Below are 21,402 nucleotides of genomic sequence, written 5' to 3'. Positions count from 1 at the left end.
ATGCTTTGTATAGAGTGGAGAGTCTAATAAAATGAGCTCCATCCTGGAACCAGTGTGCTCAATGAAATCTGTATTAAGCCTAAATATGAGCTCTGACTGCTGCTTTAGTGAAAGGAGGAAAAAGATAAAAGAACACACTGTAACTTGAGTCAGATTCATGACACAAAGCACCCTGGTGTAATATGTAGTTTCTATTCTAACAAAGTGAGAAGTGAAAGAATATTTATATTATATATGTTGTCTTGCTGTGACACTATATCAAATATACCAAAATATGCCTTTACTTATTCTAAAACCTCTGGCATAAGTTACACTTTGATTCATTTTCTAGCACTTTCATAGGTGTAGCTCATTAAATTATGCTTTGTTGTATCAGCTGCCCTGAATATGCACTGTTAACCTGAAAAGATAATATGGAAAGGGGTTATTTTAAATGCATTCTATTTTTCCCCATAGATCAATGCAGACAAGTTTTCTAGAGAACTTTTTCTACTGCTATAGTAAAAGCTTCAGAGTTTTGGTAAGGGAGATATGGTAGAAGTGAAGCACCTCAAGATAATAGACTCAGTGCTCTGTGAAGCCTGGGCCTTGTATAACCAGGTGTCTTGGCATAATCAGTATATTCTAGCAGCATGGTCTTCCCCAAAACACTCTTCACCTGAGTGTGCTAACTGAGGATTGCTCATTGAAGTTTGATTGTCATCTGTTGGGTAATTGTTTAGTGACAGAGATAATAACACAGCCTTCAAGTCATGAATGATGTAAGTAATCCCTTCTGTCCCCTACTCACTATAATGATTTTGGTTTGACAAGATGGTATACACTGATACTCTCTTGGCACCAACTGAGCTGAATGAGCAGCTCTGACTGTTGGACAAATTGTCACACCTTGGTCCAATAATTGTTCTCTATAACTACTAGTATATAACTGAAAGCTCTCCAATTAACTGAATGAAACTGTCATGGCCACACCAGGACACAGAGCATCTTTCAGCCTCACCAACATCAACATCTTGAACACACAACAATACAGCTGTGTCCCTTACATGAGCTGGTAGAAATCTCACTCTTCTGGTTACCTTCTTTTGCATGTACTTCAGTTTATCAATGTGTGCTTTGAAAATATACATGAGACAACTTTTGTAAAAGTCCAGCACAAACAGAACATCATGAGATAAATGGAAAATTGATCTGGTTTGTAAAGAATAATGAGGTCTAAAGTGAAAATTATTTTTATTTCACAAAACTAGGCAGAAAAAGACTTCCTAAATATAACCCCAGAAGCACAGACACTGAGAGAAACAATTAATAAATGGGACCTTCTGAAACTGAAAAGCTTTTGTAAAGCAAAAGACAATGGTCAACAAGACAAAATGACAGCCTACAGAATGGGAAAAGATCTTCACTAACCCCACATCAGAGGTCTGATCTTCAAATTATACAAAGAACTCAAGAAATTGGTCATCAAAAGGACAAATAATTCAATAAAAAATAACGGAGTACAGACCTAAACAGAGAACTCTCAACCAGAGGAATCTAAAATAACTGAAAGACACTTAAGGAAATGTTCGATATCCTTAGCCATAAGAGAAATGCAAACAAAAACAATTCTGAGATTCCATCTTACACCTGTAAGAATAGCCAAGATCAAAAACACTGATGAGAACTTATGCTGGAGAGGTTGTGGGGGAAAGGGAACACTCCTGCATTGCTGGTGGGAATGCAAGCTGGTACAGCCCCTTTTGATGTCAGTGTGGCGATTTCTCAGAAAATTAAAAAACAACCTTCCTCAAGACCCAGTAATACCACTTTTGGGTATATATTTAAAGGATGCTCAATCATGCCACAAAGACATCTGCTCAACTATGTTCATAGCAGCATTGTTTGTCATAGCCAGAGCCTGAAAACAACCTAAATGCCTTTCTGTGGAAGAATGGATAAGGAAAATGTGGTGCATTTACACAGCAGAAATAAATGACATCTTGAATTTTGCAGACAAATGGATGGAGCTAGAAAACATCATTTTGAGGGAGGAAACTCAGACCTAGAAAGACAATTATCACATGTACTCACTCATAAGTGGGCTTTAAACATAAAGCAAAGAAAACCAGCTTACAAATCACAATCCCAGAGAACCTAGACAACAAGTAGGACCCTAAGAGAGACATACATAGATCTAATCTACATGGGAAATAGAAAAAGACAAGATCTCATGAGTAAATTGGGAACATAGGGATCTTGGGTTGAAGGGTAGGGGAGAGGCAGGGAGGGGAGCAGAGAAAAATGTAGAGCTCATTAAAAATCAATTGAAAAAACAACTGAAGTCTCAGCTTGGTGGTGGTGGTAGTGTGTGTGTGTGTGTGTGTGTGTGTGTGTGTGTGTAAATCCACCTCCATGTGTGTATATATGTGCGTGAGTAAGATGGGGGAGAGGAATTGGTAATGGGTATAACGTTTATAAATCACAGACATTTCAATCAACTATCTACACTGGCTGTTAAATCTTTGAAATGGCCAAGGCTCTGACATGAATGGAAAACATATTTGTCATAAAAAGGCACCTAGTAGCGGTTTCCAGGCTTTTTTTCTATAAATTCTCCAATTATTTAGCCCAACTGCTATTGCCCAGTGCACCCACAGATCCCTACTTGAACCTGTGCACCCACAATATTTGTTTTCTTTGCTTTCTTATCTTCTACTAACTAGCCACTTCCAATTAAAATGTTTTTCATCGTGGTCGCTTTCCAGTTTACCGACTTCTACCATTGCTTAAATTTAAACATATGTATAAAAGATTCATAACTAGGAACTAATATGGAAAAAAACATGTGGTGTTTACCTTGCTTTGCCTTACTAATTAAGCAAGTCCTTACCTGTGCCTCAACCATGCACTATATTTTCTACTTGCGCGTTATCGTTATAGAGTTTTAAAGTTTTATTTTGAATTTCTGATCTATTTGTATTTTTTGTATGCAGAGAGAGAAAAGGATCTAGTTTCAGTCTCCTACAGGTCAATGACCAGTTTTTCTAGCACTCTTTACTGATTGAGTAAATGTAGGTGAACTAATAATGTTCATTGTAAAATTTACCCAGGTGAAATTGATAGGCGCTTAGAAGCATGAGCAACGGGAGAAAGTGGTCACCCAGAACACTAAATTCAGCATATGACAATACTGGATGTAGAAGCAACTTTGCCAGTATTGATTTATAACAAATCCCTTAAAGTTGACATGTTATGAGTTCGTTCCTCTTATGTATAAGGCAGTATATTTATCAATATTCATATGTTAAGTGAAGAAAAGCTACTGTTAACTAAATTTTTATAACTTTTACTATATTTTTATTTAAAAATTTTAAACTTAAACATATTTTGATTATATTCTTTTCCTCCCTCCTGTCCTTTCAAACCCTCTTTCCTTCCCTACCCACACAACATTAAGTTCTTTCTTAAACAAAAGCACAAAATAACTGCTGAGTCATTTCTATGTTGATCAGCTACTCCTGAACATGAAGCCTGCCCTGGAGTGGTTGATGTACCCGCTGTCACTCTGTTGGAGAAAACACACCCTCTCTCTCCCAGAAGGTCTAAGTACTAGTTCAGGTGTTAACCTTTACACTTGTGAGTAGGTTTTCATTTATTTAATTATCCACCCACCCATTCATTCAGTTTTTTAATTTAATAAAATAAAATATAATCAGATAAAACAAAACCTAAAATTGTATACATAGACCCAACTCTATAGGGGCAGTAAAGGCAATTTAGTATAATATAAAATTTAAATCACTAACTCTGTAGTGAATTCTGGAATTACTGTTTTAGGATTGTCATTAAGCGGATGTTCATTGACTTACTTAGGAAACTATTTCCTCAATGAAAAATAAAACGATATGCACATTATATAGTCATGAGAATCAACTCAGAAGCTGATGAAAATTTAGAACAAGCAAAGAACTTCTATCAATAACTTTTCTCACTTTTGTTAGCATTCCTAATATTAGTTGCCCTAAATATAAACGTAAGTGTTTTTTTTGGTAACAGGAACAGAAAAATTTCTAGATTCAGCTAAACCAAGAAACTAAGAAACTGGCAAGCTAAACAGACCTATAACAAGTAAGGAGAATGAAATCGTAATTATATATATATATATATATATATATATATATATATATATATATATTTCCAAGAAGAAGAAAAATATGTTCAGGGACAGGATTTTCCACGAGACCCCCAAACCATATAGCCTACTGCTATTGTCCTCTTACCTCCAGAGGTAACAGGTAAGTCTGCTGAAAATACCAAATACTTCAGACACAAGGCTTAGAGGCTCCTACTTGGAAATGGCCTAAAATGTCTCCACCTGAAAGAGATAATTTTATGGTAGCAGAGGGCACCATGCTAACTTCCAAAAGAGGGAAGCAGTCAATAATCCTACTCAGTTTTGCCATCTTAAAAATGACAACAACAACTAACATAATACAATAATCCTAAGGGTGCAATGATAGTATGTATAGCGTGGCAGGAAACAACAGCTCTCTAACCGGTCTTAATACTCAAGAGAGGCGGAAGCATGTCTCTGTTACTGGAAACCTAGCCAACTATCCAAGTTTAGTGAAAGCACAAATTGTTGAGTAGGGTCTTCAAACTACAATTTTACTAAACCAGCATAATCGCTGACTGCATTCTAAATATGTGTCCTTTCACTCACAGATAAATGTAGTCCTTACCCCTCATCAAGGAAATTTTCTTTTCAGCAGAGTACATTCACAGAAAAACACCATGCATCAAAATTCAGAATAATAGAGCCCAGTCTCAGTGATCATACCTACAAAACAACGCCTGTATTCAAGACTTGGGGAATATTATAGAAAGTGTGGGTTAAAAAGAGCCAGAGGGTTAGGGAGTTTGCTATGAAACTGTGTCTCCTAGTAATGTTGAAAGCTATGCCCATAAAGTCTCACCAACAATAATACCTAATCTTGAGTTGAATTAAGGCAGTGGCATTAGAGATGCCAAATCTATGGATCAGGAAAATCTCACAAGGGTTCACCCCTGCACAAAGAAGTACAGACAATGAAGCAATGCTCAGAGTAGGACAGATAATTTGCCCAGGGAGAAGCACACCAATTGATTACCCAATAATAAATTGTTAGCTCTCGAGGAGGTTATGTTTCAGAATAAACATGTATATACATATATGCTTATAACAACAATTAACCGAAAAAGAGGTCAGCTATTTAAAAGAGAGCAATTAGAAGCATATGGGAGAATTTGAAGAGAGATGAAAGGAAAGGAAGAAATTAAGTAGTTAAATATATTATAATTTCAAAAATAATAGAAAAATAAAGTCAAGAAAGCAAACTCAAAGGAACAAGTCATTTTTCTGTTCCATTTGTCATATACAGCTATGATTTAACAAACTAAAATTCAATAGTCTCATAAATATTGAATCATCTGTTGCCTAATTGGGTCCATATATTGTTGCTTACTTAAACTCAAGTGCTTTTTTAAAAGTAAAATTTCACAGTCTCTATCCCAAAAGATTCTGAGTGAGTAAATGTAGGTGAATTAATAATGTTCATTTTACAATTTCCCCAGGTGTAATTGGTAGGTAGTTAGGAGTGTGAGCAACTGGAGAAAGTGGTTTGCCCAGAACAATAAATCCAGCATATACCAATATTGGAAGTAGAAGCCACTTTACCAGTATTGATTTATAATAAATTCTTTAAAGTGAACATATTATGAGTTCAGTCCTTTTATGAATTAGACAGTATATTCATAAATATTCATATGTTAAGTGGATAGATTTAACAAATGTTCAACATAAAATATATACTTCAATGGCATCAAATGAACACTTAAATGGCATTGCAAAAGGCACAGAGAAATAGTAACCTCAGACCTCAATAGGATTGTCTAAGTTAGTTGAACCTTCTTGAAGGATAATGCTCCTGGATATATCAAACAGCTAGATTACTGCTCATAACCTATTATTTTAACTCTAGAAAGCTACTTAATGTTTATATCTATCATGTGTATTCAATGATGAGTATAAAAATATTTTTTTAATATTTTTAACTTAAAATGACTGGATAATTCTGTCTAAATATCTCATGTTTATCACTATATGTACATTCATTTTTGTAAATTGTATCTTCAAAATTATTCCGAATGAGATATCACAATTTCACTTTCATTCTTCGCTGTTATGATTCCCAGTAGAAACAGGTGTGGATGGAAATCTTTTACAAAGAGCTGGCTTCCATTGTGTGCCATATATCTTCTATGGGCCAGTGAGATTAAGGAATTAACTTACTGTGCCAAACAAAGCATTGGCAGGACCATTTTTACTCCCATGATGAATAATTGAGAGCTAGATGCATCCTGGAACACAGTTTTACCATGAATCAGAAGCTATTGCAACATATAATATATAAATTCCTGCCAACATCTACATGAAGGAAATGCAGTTGACAACCCAGAGCCGCATAACAAAGCTTCAGGTTATGGTGAATTCCATCTCATAGTGATATCGAGCTCAACTTAGCCATTTACTTTAAAAGCAGTCTTTGAAAAGCCCCTTTCAGGGAAACTGTCAAGCTTCTACCTCTTGAAATACTGATGGCTGTTAATTATTCCTCTGTGCGGGAGAAGAAGCTTGAAATGGATTCAACTAAAAAGAGTCCCTAACTGTCATGGGTCTGGCAATTCTAACTAGTTAAAATGATGGACTTGTATTGTGTGGTCAGAACTTGTATTGTGTGGTATTTCCCACCTGTCATAGAAGGAAGAAAGCAGTAAAATCTCAACTATAAAAAGCAAAGAAAGGAACAAAACAAAGTTTTTTAAAAAGAAAAGCAGCCCACTACAGAACTTTTTAAACTATGGAACAAGTTCCTTAACATTAATTGTAGCTTGCAAGTCCACAGGATTATATAAATATTAACTCATTGTATTTATCTATCTAATAGTAAACAAAATCTCAAAGAACTCTGATAAGTAGGGACTTTTCAAAGTCCTTGGGTGGTTGACATATTCAAAGATATCTTGAAAGACACAAATATCTTTTATTCCGATCCAGAGTCATTTGTTTGAGGTTGTTGTCGTTTTGATGTGACTAGCATATGTCTATCGCGCAGAATGTTTCCTGATGACATTCCATGCCCACACATGCCTCTTTTCATGTTTGCTCTTTCTTTCTGCTGCTCATACTGATTGCCTTCTGCTTTCTACATAATCCTGCTTCCATTTTTACATCTTTCAAATCTACTTTCTTATTTTTAACGATGTGTTTATGGATAGGGGTTGTGCGCACATACGGGGGCAGGCGGTCCATTGAGGGAAGGTTAGCGTTTTTCCTAGAGCTAAAGTTAAAGGCATTTGTGAGCTTCCTCATGTGGGTAATAGTGACTGAACTCTGTTCCTTTTGAGTAGCCTTTAACCATTCAGCTATTTCTCTAACCATTTCCATATCCTTCCTTCTCTTTTCCTCTTGTCTTCCTCTCTCTATCTCCTCTCTCCACCGACCAAGTTACATTAGGGTTACGTTCTGGATCCTGACTGAGAAAATATTTGTAGGAGCATGAATGTTTTCCCAGTGGCTACAGCACAAAAGAAAATAGCTCCCCTTCCTCTAGTGCCTGTTCAGTATCTACAGATACTTAGGGAAGAATAGGGGGTTAATGATCTCTTCTTTCATGAGATATGTCTAGACATCCATGCGTGAAGAAGGCTCATCATATCCTTTCACATCCATTAAAAGATATTGATAGAGCTATATATAGGGTAAGTACTGTGTATGTAATCTCCACTGCTGTGGGTTTAAGAGTGCAAAGCAATGTTCCAAAGACAGTTTTCTCTATCTCATATCACAACTATTTACATTAAATACTGTCATCTGTGATATGCCTTGGACCTTGGAAGAAGGGATATAGAAATCAAATCAATATTTGAGCATCCAACAATATTACCAGTTACTCTAGTTAAAGGAATTTGCACACAACACAGCAACAAAAAGGAGCTTTTCTGCCAATGGTGACACTAATTTGTGAATATAAACACCATTATTTAGGTAGCAATAAGATGAGCTGAGCACAGACTGTACATTTAGGCAACTATATCAATAACCTCCCTTTAGGGCCTATAACCGCCCTAGCCATGAACTTTTGCTTAGGTTTAGAATACTAGACAGACTCCCTTTTGTGAAGCAGATCTCAAATTTGCTCAGAAAGATTGTTGCTACTGCCTTCATGGCCACTTCTTGCCCAATGGATTGATAGTATCGTATTTACGGTCCACAACTGATTAAGGCTGTTGAAGACAATATTCCCACTGTAATTGGGAATGCCAAGCACTAAGAGTTAGTCAGCAGAGAGAAAAATTCTCTGCCAGTACCAGATGGGTTTCTCTACGATTGTGGAAAACATGGTGTTTCCAGCATTAGGTTCTTACTATCTAGTTTCCTTGGGCTTTCAACAAACTTGAGAAGTGCATTTATGGTTATGGGAATCTCAGTGACTTCCCTGTTTGTAGCAAGATAGCCCACTCTGAGTTGTGAGTATTCTTTAATAACCTTGGTTTCTGGAAACAACTTACAACTTCCTCCAACCACAAAGAATATTTCTGGATAAACATTTCTTTCAAATTCGCTAACTCATTACCAAGTTTCATACACACACACATACACATCACACGTATTATACACACACACATCTATATCTATCTCTATCTCTATATATCTATATCTATATCTATATATCTATATCTATCTATATATAAAACCTTAGTTTTCACTGGTCCTTACCCTTCTTCCTCCTGTTCTGCATCTTCCTGCTCTTCAGTCAAATTAATGATACCTCCCTCTGTTCCGTTTCTTCCACTTTCATTTTACATATTTTTCATTATCCGTTGTCTCTCTTAAAGCCTATTTTCTTCCCTCTCAAGACCCACTCTCAGTCCTGGCTTCTGTGCACGTACATACATTCTCACCTCAATACACATACATAAAAATGAGCATATTTCACGTTTTTACAGATTAATAAATTGTTATTGTATATATTTAACAAGTTTTCATTATCTGCTCACTCAGTGATGGACATCTACGCTGATTCCATTTCTTAGCTATTGTGAAGAGAACAGTAATACGTGGATGAACAAACACTGTATAGAAAGATATACAGTCCTTTAGGTGTATGACTGGGAGTCAAATACTTGGGTCTTGTGGTAGATGAACTTTAAGAGTTTTGAGAAATCTTTTTAGAGATTTCTACAGTGGTTAGACAACTTTACACTTTTACCAATGTGCTTAAGGGGTTCCACAGATGATACTACCGACACTTAGAGGAAAATTCCAACTTAATCTAGTAAGCCATTTAGAGACATGCCCAGAGATTTGTCTCCAATTTATTCTATATTCTGTCCAGTTGGCAATTAATATAAATCGTTGCTTTCATTAGTGCCTTTTTGTCAGCCCCACAATCAACTACGTGACTGGATACCAGGTCATGACCTATAGTTTAAGAAACTGTGGTGCAAGACTGGGAAGAAGACTCAGCCTGGAGGGCAATCTATGCTTACAACCAAAATGTTAAAAAACAAATGTGGTACCAGGGGCAAATGAAGATAGATATTTTGCCATCTGATGATGATATCAACCATCTGAAAAATTAGTCAGCGAGTTAGTAGAAGTTTTAGTTGATATAGTAACAAAGCCAATCCATCTTTGCAAGAATTTCCTAAATATTTCAGAGTAGAGTAATAGTAATAGCATTAGTTTAATATATAACTGGCTATCACTTCACCAGAAAATATGTATCCAAACCTGCTCAAACCCTAGAATCACAAATTCATGTGGTGTTATATTCATGTGGCTATATTTATTATAAATATTAATATATTATTAAGATTTCATATAGATGTACACACACCTATATGGCTGAAGTGGTTAGCTTAAAACAAAGAAATTTCCTCAGAATATACTTCATAATCTAAAGAGGAGAGAAGAAAAGGAAAGAATGAAAAAATGAAGAAACAAAGGGACAAATGAAGAAAGGAAGGAAAGACAGATAATTGTACAGCTTTGATAAAAGAATGAAAGCTTCATTGCTCTAACTTCCACCTAATATAACTTCTAGTATAGTAGAAGTGATGAAGGAGATGATTTTCAAATAAAAAGAAAAACGCAAAATCAGAATCATAAGATGACAGCAAATATAAAGACTTCTTAGTACAGAACAGAAAAAAAAAAGAAATTGAAAATGTGGCCATATTTCAGAAATCAAATTATACAGAGCTATAAGAAAGAAAAAGAAAAAGCTGAATTCAAAGGAATAAAAATTGGATTAGCTTGAGATATTTTAGCAGTTGCCAGAGAAGACTGAAGATAAAAGTGTAATGTCTTCAAAAACTCTAAACCCCAAAAATAAATGTACAAAGGTATTTTATGACATTTTACCCGGGAACTGAATGTTCTTTCTGAACAGAAAATTGTTAAAAAAAATTTAGTCTAGCAAAACAAAAAAAATAATATATGTAAGTAAATACACAAACCTTAGAGACACTGTTAAGCAAATTTGTTATAATTATGCTTTATTTAGAAATATATATTAAACATCATATACAAGTTATTTGTAGTAAGAGACAATGCTCCTAGTTGAGGATTAAACCGGGCAAGTGAATGATAAAGCATGGTGTTTTCATTTGTTTGGATATGGGTAATTGCAAGTGGTGGCAGAACAGCTCTGTGCCAGGTTCTTTGTATATGGTTCTATGTTATGTGTTATGGTTGTATAGCTTGCTGTTCTTGTGGGACTCCTAACTGTGGGAGTGGGGGATGTCTTTGACTCCTTTGCCTGCTTTTGGGACCCTCTTCTTCCTACAGGGTTGCCTCACCCAGCCTTGATATAACAGTTTCTGACTTTTCTTATTGCATCCTGTTATGCCATGTTAGGTTGATGTCTTTGGCAGACCTGCTTTTTTCTGACAAGAAACAGAATAGGAGTAGAGCTAGGCTAGAAAGGAGGTGTGGGGGAACTGGTATGTATATGTATATGTCTTGCTTTTATTGTTTTATGAATAAAGTTGTGTTGGCCCCAATGGCTTAGTAGAGTAAAGCCAGGCAGGAAATCCAAGAAGAGATAAAGAAAGACGGCAGAATCTGGCAAATGCCATGTAGGTACAGAAGGAGAAAATGCTGGAACCTCACTGGTAGGCCACAGCCTGTTGTTGATACACAGATTAATAGAAATGTGTTAATTTAGAATGTAAGAGCTAGCTAGAAATATGCCTAAGCTATTGGCCAAACAGGTATGGAATTACTATAGTTTTTGTGTGATTATTCAGATTTAGGGCCATGGGAAACAAATGTGCCGTCTCCGTTTATAGAGAACAGGAAGGGAAGGAGGGAAAGGAAACTGGATAGGATGTATTTTATGAAAGAAAAAGAAATAAAATAAAAATAATCAAAAGCATATATCAAGCATGAGTGATGGCACCAGGCTAAAATCCCTGCACTAGAGAGGCAGGGATTAATAGATCTTAAAGAACCTGAGGACAGAATGTTCTATGTAGTGAGTTTTGGTCCAGCCAGGATCACACAGTGAGACCCTGTCAATGAGAAAGTCACAAAGTATAGATAAAGTCTCCAAGACTGCTACCACCAGAGTATAACAGGGTAAAGAAATGGTGAATTGGTACATCAAATTAACAGAACAAAGAACATTCCACCAATCCCACAAAAGTATGCAGAAGGAGGATGAAATGAAGCATACCAAATGAACAGAAAAAAGGGGGGATCTAAGCTTACATAGCAAAAGAATTCTAAAAACATGTGACCACTGCAATGATTTAATGATTCATTAAATCACCCCTTTAAAAGCAAGAGACTCAATTTCAGGAAAGAAAGAAATACAAAGGAAAAATCCAGTTTGAAACAGGCACCTTCTGTAACTCACCCTCCCATATGTCCACACAACTATTAATAGGCAATACTCCTGCCTGTTGATAATTGGCACATTTATTTATGCTTCAGTGGCAATGCCCTGTGCTGGTAACTTATATCTTTAATTGCTGTCCACTTGTTGCTATTGGAAATTCATAACAAGCTCACTGACTTATGATAACATTTGTACATTGAAAATTCACAAAATAAAATAACATTGTCAATAAATATAAAGTAAATGATCAACTTTGAAAGTCAATGTGGTGGCATAAAATGTGAGACAATTCCCCGGGTTAAAATGCTAAATGTAAAGAGAAAAATAGGAGGGAAAGAAGGAAGCATTAAAGAGAATTGTGGAAAAGGAAAGAAAGGAAAGGAAAGGAGGAGAAAGAAGGAAAAAGAGAGAGAGGGCAAAGTAGTCAGAAGAGGTGGAAGTGACAGAATAATAGAGAAAATGAGCTGATACCAATTCCAAGTTTTAGTTTCCAGGTTTTGAAATAAGAGAAACAGAAAGGAGAGAGGAGAGGAAAGACGGGAGGGGAGGGGAGGGGAGGGGAGAAGAGAGAAAAAGAGAACAGGGGTGGGGGAGAACAGGTGACAAGAAGAGGAGGAGGGGGGATGGGAGGGAAAGACAAGGGAAAGCAGAGAGAGAATGGACCGGAGGAAAAGAGAGTACCCAGAAAAGGAAAAAGGGCGGGAGGAGGGAGACAGGAGAAACAATCTCTCCTATTGCACCCCTTACCAATTCCAAGAACCTCTCAGGTATGCATGAGGATGCCGTGTTCATCGGCTTCCCTTCTCTGCCTGCCCAGCCTCAGGACAGTGCTGTTCACCACCCTTTACCCATCAGATTTTCTGCTTCTCCTTTTTGTTGTTCTCTTGCCAAATACTCCAAGTATTTCTTTTCTGGTTTCAACAAGTAATAACTTGCTATGAGTCTTTCCAGTATTGATATTGATGATAGATATATCAGATTCTCCACCCAACTTTCAGGGAAGGAACCTAAATAAAGTATGTCTCAAAGTAAAAGTATGTTTCATACGTTTTTGTCACTTGCACCCTCAGAGCAAATATTGGTAAACAGTGTGGTGTCATTTGTTATTCAGTATGCTTGGTTGACAAAATAAACTTTAAAGTCAGAAATTAATTAAAAGAGCTGATAATAGCACACAACCATCTAGAAATGGCTTATAATTTCATACAGTGGGACAAGCCAATAAACACAGCAGTGAAAACCATCCTTGATATGCAAGTATTGCTTTTTAGTGCCATAAAAATGTACTTTCGGGAGAGTAGAACATTATAGTTTAAGCGAAGCTCTTCATTAGATAGTATGAGAAAATGAGGCATGAAAGGAAGATGGAAAAGCTTCCTTAATAGTTCCTGTGCAGATAATGTAGGCCAAAGACAATCAATAGCCACGGCTCATTTATTTTATGTCCTTGAGCACTTAGTGGCAAAATGTTAGTGTTTGCTACCCTGTTGGCTTTCTTTGCTCTGAATCGGTAATGAAAAAATGGATTTGCATGTTACAGTGTGAACTTTACAAATATAATTCAAACAAGAAGCTATTGTTAACCAATATGGAAAGAAGTACTTCATGTCTTATTTTGGGTTCATCATATATTATTTTTGGATCCATCTAGACAGCTATGAATATAAATTTTCTGTCTCCAGAATGAAGAAAATACTTGACTCATAGGTCTTATTTACATTGTGAAAATATATTAAATTAACACCAAAATTAGAAGAATTACATCGAATATCTATTTTTAAGATACATTGTTGTCATTGATAAAAAGGAGTCATGAAATCAATATAATCAATATACCGCTGAGTACATGGCTTCTAAGTAAGTGGATGATTCCATCAGTTACACACTGTTAGGTGTCCTACATGATGTCCAGATACCATAATCTCCGTTCAGATAACAACAAAATAGAATACAATACAATACATGCCTACATAGTCAAAGGCATATTAATAGCATTTGACTGCCATTTTTTTGGAGAGTAGAAATTACAGAAAATGTCTTCTGTAAGTAACGTCTTAAAATCACCTTTTCCAGGAGGGGTTGTTGTGTACATCTCTGCTCTATAAGGGGCCGGGGATGAAGGTAGGAAAGTGTCAGCCATAGAGTGACCTTAAGGTCAACTTGAGAGCCATAATGGCATGAAATCAAGAGTTGGGGAACGTGGATCAGTAGGAAAGCCTGCCTAGCATGCTCAAGACACTGGATTTGATTTCTACCACTGAATAAGGAAAACAACAACAACCAAATTGTAGGGTTTTGGTAAAGAGAGGAAGATTTAAATGCTACATGTTATAGACTAATATATCCTACTTTTACATAGTAAAAACACAATCATATATTAATTATAAATCAATTATGAGTTATATAAGAAGTAGAATTTTGAACAACATTATGCATTGAATTCAAGCACCATTTGATATTACTCAATAAGTGAACAGAAACAGTCATTGGTGATCTTCTAGTAGGAAACCTTCAAGATGTGATCTTCAGGTCCAGGCTGGTGGTGAAATCTAGGAGACTTATGGCGACAGTATGAGTACCAAGGGGAAATACACAGGGGAAGTTAAAGGAGAAAAGAGAAAGACTGATCAGAAAGCCATCATGGAAAGTGATCTAGAAAGAGCACCCAAGTGTGAACAGCATTCAGCAGCAGTGTGCTCGGGAGGATTTCTTCTGTTCCTGTTCCCAATTCTACAAGGGAACACACAGAACAGATTCTCCTACAACACAAAAAGTGCCAGCCAAGGTCAGCTGAAAGTGGTATCTAGTCTGCAAATGTATTGTGTTTTTGCATTCTATCTCAAAATAGCTTTCTTAGTGTCTCAAATTCAAAAACTAAAGAAAATATTTTATATACAACAGTCTTGTAAATGTCTTTCCTCCATTATTTCTCTATGTTTCCCCATATATTTAGTGTTGTTTCACATTTCAGACACTATGATAGATACCTATTGAGCATCATAACTTTTCAGGTAGATGTAGTCACACTATATTCAAAATCACAGTAAAAGAAGCAACAAAAAGCAATACAGAGAAGCCTTTTGCTTCTCGGGCCTGATGCATAAGGCACATTGAAGTAACCACGGACTTGAAAAACCAGAGGACAGAAACAAGCCCCTGCCTTCTGTGTCTGTCTTTGCCAAGCATTAATGCAGCAAGTTGAAGAATATTTTGTCCACGTCCTGTCTCACAAGCCTTTTGCAGCTAGATGTTTGTCATGACATTTAACCTAAAATTTTTACTAATTGCCTAAAATTTTTACTAATTGACAAAATTAAATTATTATCAAATGTCTAATATGTGCCTACTAGCAAAGCAGTCATTATTAGAAAATTCAGAGCTCTTGATCTGTGTATAAGTTAGCTGGAAAATTGGAGTGAGAGATGAGACCATCAGGAGATCCAACATACTCTGTAGTGAAAAGATGTCTACTTTGAGTATACAGGCTTCACAAAGATGATGAACCAGAAACTGTGGCTCAAAAAGAGGATCCAGTGGGTCATAAAGAGTAAGGAAATAGTCAGGAGCAGGGTATGGCAATGAGGAAACTGAAATAGCTATAGTTAAGGATTTGTTTTAGAGAAAGGTAAAAACCAACTGTTTTTCTCAGCATGAGCCAATCCAGGAGAGGGCCTTAGTTTGGTGATGGAAGGAATAACCCAAGGAGATACATTGGTCCCCAAGTCATACTGGCTAAACACAATTAAACAACTATAATGACTTGGACACTAATATTGATCAATGTGTCTGATGTTTGTGGAACATTATTAAAACTTCACTCTAGTAAGCATAAAATAAAGGGGAGAAACTAAATGTATTGTTTTGCTATCAAGAAATAAAGAAAATATTGAACTCGCAGAAATCAACTTGAGAAGGGCCAAAGGCAAAAATAATAAATATAAATTAAATGTTCCTTGGCTGTACTCATTTAATCCCTTAGCTGTACTTTATTGACAACATACAATGATTTGGATAAACTGTGTGAAGAAAGAAAGCAACTTTACTAGGTACTATTACAACATCTTCTGTTTTAATAGGATAAAATAAAAGTTGATTCAGTTATGGTCTTAATTTGTGACCCATTATACTTTGAATTGCAAAATCTTATTTTTATGAGCCAGTTATTATAAATACTTAGTCTGTATCATTTGTCAGAAATGGGTCAAGTGATTATTAGAAACAATAATAAACAAATACCCACTAAGAATAGAGGGCTTCTATTCCCTTAGGGTTTTCGAATATAAATATTGCATTCATGTTTCTTTTTTTGACCCTAGGGCTAACAATTCTACATTTAGTAACTAGTACATAGTCTGCATTTGCAAATATGTATCCACAACATAATATTAGATAAAAGGAATAACCTAATTTTTAGATTATTTATTTTCAAATCAAATTTATTTCTTTTTCATTAACTTTTAGACTACTTATCACTCAGTATCATATATACACCTATTTTCCAATTATTTTCCTCAGAAGTAGAACATAGGGCTATTTTGGAGGCTGGAGGGGGAGTTATTGCTTGGAAATTAAGGCACTCGAATTTATTGATGGCATGAACTAAGTAGCCTTCCTCTTACCTTCTACCTGAGAATAAGTTATTTCTATTCAAGGATGTTCACATCTTTTACCTCCTGATTGTCAGCAGGTAGGCTTCAGTAGTCTTACTGTTTTCAGAAGGACATATCAATCCTCTCATTAATAATAACAATGAAAATACCAACAAACATACTTCAAGTTGCTTGAATTCTTGAGCATTGTTTTATTTGACCTTAATAGTTAAGTCCATTTCAAGTAACTTTGTTTAAGTGTACATTTAAGAAAACAGTCTACACTAAACCTCCTGATACATGTTTTACTGATGTATTTACATTAGGTAAGTCATAGCTTGGAGGCTCTACTTCTTAATTAGTAACAGAAACACTATGATGAAAAACAGAACACAGTGAGCACCAGAGTGAGTTGAGGCAAGGGGAATCACCCTACTATGTAGGGTTGGCAATAAGCATATCAAGTGAAAATAAGGCAGAACTAGTAAGAAAAATATGACATATATTTTTTTCTCATGGGAAGAACCTTGGATGTGTACAGACATCCACAAATAAAGACACACAGAGAGAGCATCCACAAATAGAGACACACAGAGAGAGATACATACACACAGATACACATACGCACTCACACACATACACAGAAGATGATAATCAAAGAGAGTCTATTGTCTTTGGGAAAAGGAGGAAAGTAACAGAAGAGAGGAGCAAGAGAGATGGAGCACGAACATGGCCAAACTACATGATACCCTTGAATAAAGATGCTATTACAAAATCCATTGCTTTGTACATCAAACACATGAACAACCTTTAAAAGAAGTCTATTTTCCTTGGAAGAGTCTATATCTGATTATATCTCTCAGGAGAACAGTGTATATTCTTCCTTCTGATGTAAGAAAACCTGTCCTCAAAGGATTCATACTGACTAGGTCTCTCTTCTTAAGTTACTAATTACACATTCAACTGAGAATCATACTTTAGATATTTGACAGAATTACAAACATGAACCTAACAAATTACAGTAAGACAAGGGTAAACACAATATAATAGTAAAGAAATGAAAAAACATTTAAAACCTCATATGTGGTTGAATCAAGTTTGATTAAACCATACAAGCATTAAGTCAGATGTGTGTTAGTATATGGAAAGTTTCTGAGAGAATGTATGTGTTGGTATTAATAAGAGCTGCAACAAAACAGAGGTCACCCAAAAATCTGTCATTATTACAAGACAAGAAAAAGATTCATTTAAACTGTTTATAATAAGCTTCCACTGTGGGTATAATCAGGATTAACTTATTGCAGGAACAGCACAAATGAGTCCTGGCGCTTGCTAAAAAATTTCAGTGAAGTATAACATTCTGTTGCTTAGAGCTAAGATGACAGTGATGAGTTCACTGTAAAGACAGCCTTTTGAATAATATATTTTGTCATATCTGGAAAGAATAATAACAGGTATTCAGATCAGTATTTCCTTAGTGAGTGGGTTGAGTATATGTGGGGTAATTCAAGATTCAGAATTCAGAAATATAGACTTGGCTTTCTTACAACACTAGCTTATGACTCAATATTGACATAAATCTCATTGCCTTTCTTCCCATCCTGTTCTTTTGGCTTCTTGTTTTGTCCATAGGCTGCAATTCCAAGAATATAATTATGGCTGTTGGTATCCCAGTATATAACAGTCTTAATTCTCACTCTTGATAGCAGAAAAGAAAGTAAGTACTTGTTAGTATATGCTATTCTGTAGGGATTACAAAGTCAGGCAATTTTACTCAGATAACTTGAAAGAACACTAGCAAAGGTGCACACTATGTACCAGAAGGAAGTCTTTCAATCAATTGACATTACCCTTATCTATTTATCTTGTTTTTCTCTTTCCTTTATACAGAAAAAGAAAGAAAAGAGAAAAACAGCTCATATGTGGTATGGTTTTCCTTTCTTCTTATATACAGTTCTGTCTACCTAAGATCTGGAGATTGTTTTAGGTTAACCCCTAAATTTTGTCTTGGATTTTAGAGAATATCAGCAGAATATTCTGCTGGTTATTCTTTTTCTTTATTATTTTCGTTTTGGGCCTGTCTTAGTTAGGTGTTTATTGCTGTGAAGAGACACCATGACTACTACAGCAACTTTTATAAATGAAAACATTTAATTGAGATGGCATGTTTACACTGTCAGAATTTCAGTTCATTATAATCATGGTGGGGAGCATGGCAGCATGGAGGCAGACATGGGGCTGGAGTACTGAGATTCCTACAACTTGACTCATGGACTGACAGTCACTCTGCGGGAAACTTGAGCAAGAGACCTCAAAGTCTGCTTCCATTGTGGCACACTTTCTCCAACAAAAGCCACACCTCCTAATAGTGCCACTCCTTTTGGAGACCATTTTCTTTCAAACCATCATGAGGAGGATGAGAGAATAAACTATATCTGTATTATCTTGCATCTTTCTGCATATACTTCACATAGAAAATATGTTCTGTGGATTTAAGACATCATGAGACTAGAAAACAAGGATGCTCACAACTTCTATTGATTAAAACATGATCTTTGGATTAGCTTTTATTTAAGCATAGGAGGTCATCATTTGTAGCAAGGAAGACCAAGCAGTATGCAAAGAGTCTAACAGAGGCTCTATGATATAATGTTTGCATTTCCTTCATGCTAGAACTCAACTCCTCTGAACTTCATATTTTTACTTAGGGTCTTGCTTTCTCCTTTACAAGAAAGATTTCTACATTAGAAACTAATCTCAAAGTCAGGGTGTGTCCAAACGTCCTCTCTTGCTGCTCCAGTGGGTTAAAATCTCTGGAAATGAAGTTTGATATTGTCTCTGGATAAAACATCTAAGAGAAAGAAATTCAATCATTCTACCCATCTTTACAGTTTATAATATTTTTGAACTACATTATCTTTGTACTATTTTTGAAAGAATGTTCTTTTTTATCTGGTATATTTTTTGTTTGCATATCCCTCAAGTCAGTGATTTATAGCACTTTTAACTGATGAAGGTGATTAAGAGAAAACCATGTTTGTGTATTGACTATGGAATGTGTACTGTGAATTCTCTAATGTGTTGTGTTTAGAGATAGAGCCCACAAAGACGTAACAAATGATTAAGTAAGGCCAATAAATAAAAATATTCTTAACCCTACACTATCCTTTTCAATGAAATGGAAATGAGACTTCGATGGGGCAGAAGACAATACTTAACAGAAACAAATCCTCAGCATTGCTTGATCTTAGATTTCTAGGCTCCACACATGGAGAAATACTGTGTACAGTTTAGGCCATTAGGTCAGTGGCATTTTTTAATGGTAGCTCTGGTAGACACACAGATGAAGTTCAGATTTTGGTTGTGTTAATAATTTAAGAAAGTAAATATGCCCACAAAAGGCATAATTCAATTATAATTACTATAAGGATTATTTAATTATAAATAATATTTATGTGATGTCAGTTGCTTAGCCTGCACAATAATAGATCTTTATAGGCAGTGCGCAACCCTATACTTTAAAGTGTATAATTAGCAATTCTGGTTTGAAATGTAACAAAGTTAAATACCTCTGAAGAAAATGAGAATTGTTTTCTTAACAGAATTTACTGAAAGACATCCAGAAGCACACACACACACACACACACACACACACACACACACACACACACACACACAGAGAGACATATATACACATACACAAATAAGAAACACACATACACACAGATACACAGATACTTACACACACAGAGACACACATACACAAAAAAGAAACACACATACACACAGATACACAGATACTTACACACATAAACACACATATGCAAGAAACACAGACACACTCTTATCTCCACATGTAAACTTCATTTGTTGTAAGTATAACCAAGTAAAACATTGCAGAAGCGGATGATTCTAGCTTTATCATCCATCCATCCATCCATCCATCCATCCATCCATCCATCAACATAATTTGTATTTATGCAAAACTATTACAGGATAACTGCAGACTAAATGGTTACAGTCTTAAATTATAGATTCAAATGATTGTTACTTTATTTTTTTAATATTTAGTTGTTTGAGACAGAGCATCACTATGTAGTCCTAGATAGTCTGAAACTCATTATGTAGACCAGACAGATCTTGAACTCATGGAGATCTGCCTGCCTCTGCCTATGTGCTGAAATTAAAGGAATATAGATGGCATCTAGTTAAAAATGAATATTCTTTAAATAATGTAGGCTTATCGCAGTATCTAAAATCCACTATTTCCTATATCTATGTTGAAAACATTTCAACTTTCATATTTTTGTCTATGTATAAGTCTCTCAGACTATAATTGAAAATATAGGAAAATACAATTATTGACAAGTTTAGCTATGGATAACTTTCTTTTAAGTTTTTATTAAAATGGCTTCATTATATTTATTTATTTATCATGTACATGTGCACTCATGTGCCATGACATGTATATAGAAGTCAAAGGACAACTTTCAAGAGTTGGCTTTCTCCTTCAATGATGGTAGTACCAGGGATCGAATTCAGGTTGCCAGGTTTGGTAGCAAGTAACTTTATAGATTGAACCATCTTTCCAGCTCAATTTTTTCTTATGCTCCTGATAAACATCCTCAAATCTGCTTTTTACAATCCCTTTAATAAGAGAGAAAAAAAGTAGAACCCCTTAAAAAACGACCTTAGAAAAAGTAATTCGGAAACATGGATAGAGTGAAAAGAATCCATTTGAGCGAATTCCTTCTTGTCCAGAGAGTGGGAGCCTGTAGAGTTGAGAGGGACCATGTCCAGATGATTGTAGGATACTTTACTATCATCATGAGGAGCGGAGGAAGTACATTTAAGCTTTAACAGATGGTTTTAGAAGTGACAAG

The 21,402-nt window shown here is 35.6% G+C and overlaps 1 protein-coding gene across 9 annotated transcripts in view; it reads right to left on the bottom strand.

Moving 5' to 3' along the window:
* Lingo2 (leucine rich repeat and Ig domain containing 2) overlaps nt 1-21,402 on the bottom strand; it is a 1,060,547-nt gene that overhangs the window by 466,952 nt on the left and 572,193 nt on the right. For 3 of the 9 annotated variants that reach the window (XM_075971227.1, XM_075971226.1, XM_075971229.1), the window contains exon 4: nt 4,263-4,357. The exons of the other annotated variants lie outside the window; for them this stretch is intronic. The gene's annotated coding sequence lies outside the window, so the exon portion shown is untranslated. The remainder of the gene's footprint in view (nt 1-4,262; nt 4,358-21,402) is intronic. 9 annotated transcript variants of the gene reach the window in all.

This window comes from Microtus pennsylvanicus, chromosome 5 (genome assembly GCF_037038515.1).
Source record: "Microtus pennsylvanicus isolate mMicPen1 chromosome 5, mMicPen1.hap1, whole genome shotgun sequence".
Lineage (NCBI taxonomy): Eukaryota > Metazoa > Chordata > Mammalia > Rodentia > Cricetidae > Microtus > Microtus pennsylvanicus.
The sequence above is the reverse complement of the archived record's forward strand: the minus strand, read 5'-3'. Positions and strand labels throughout refer to the sequence as shown.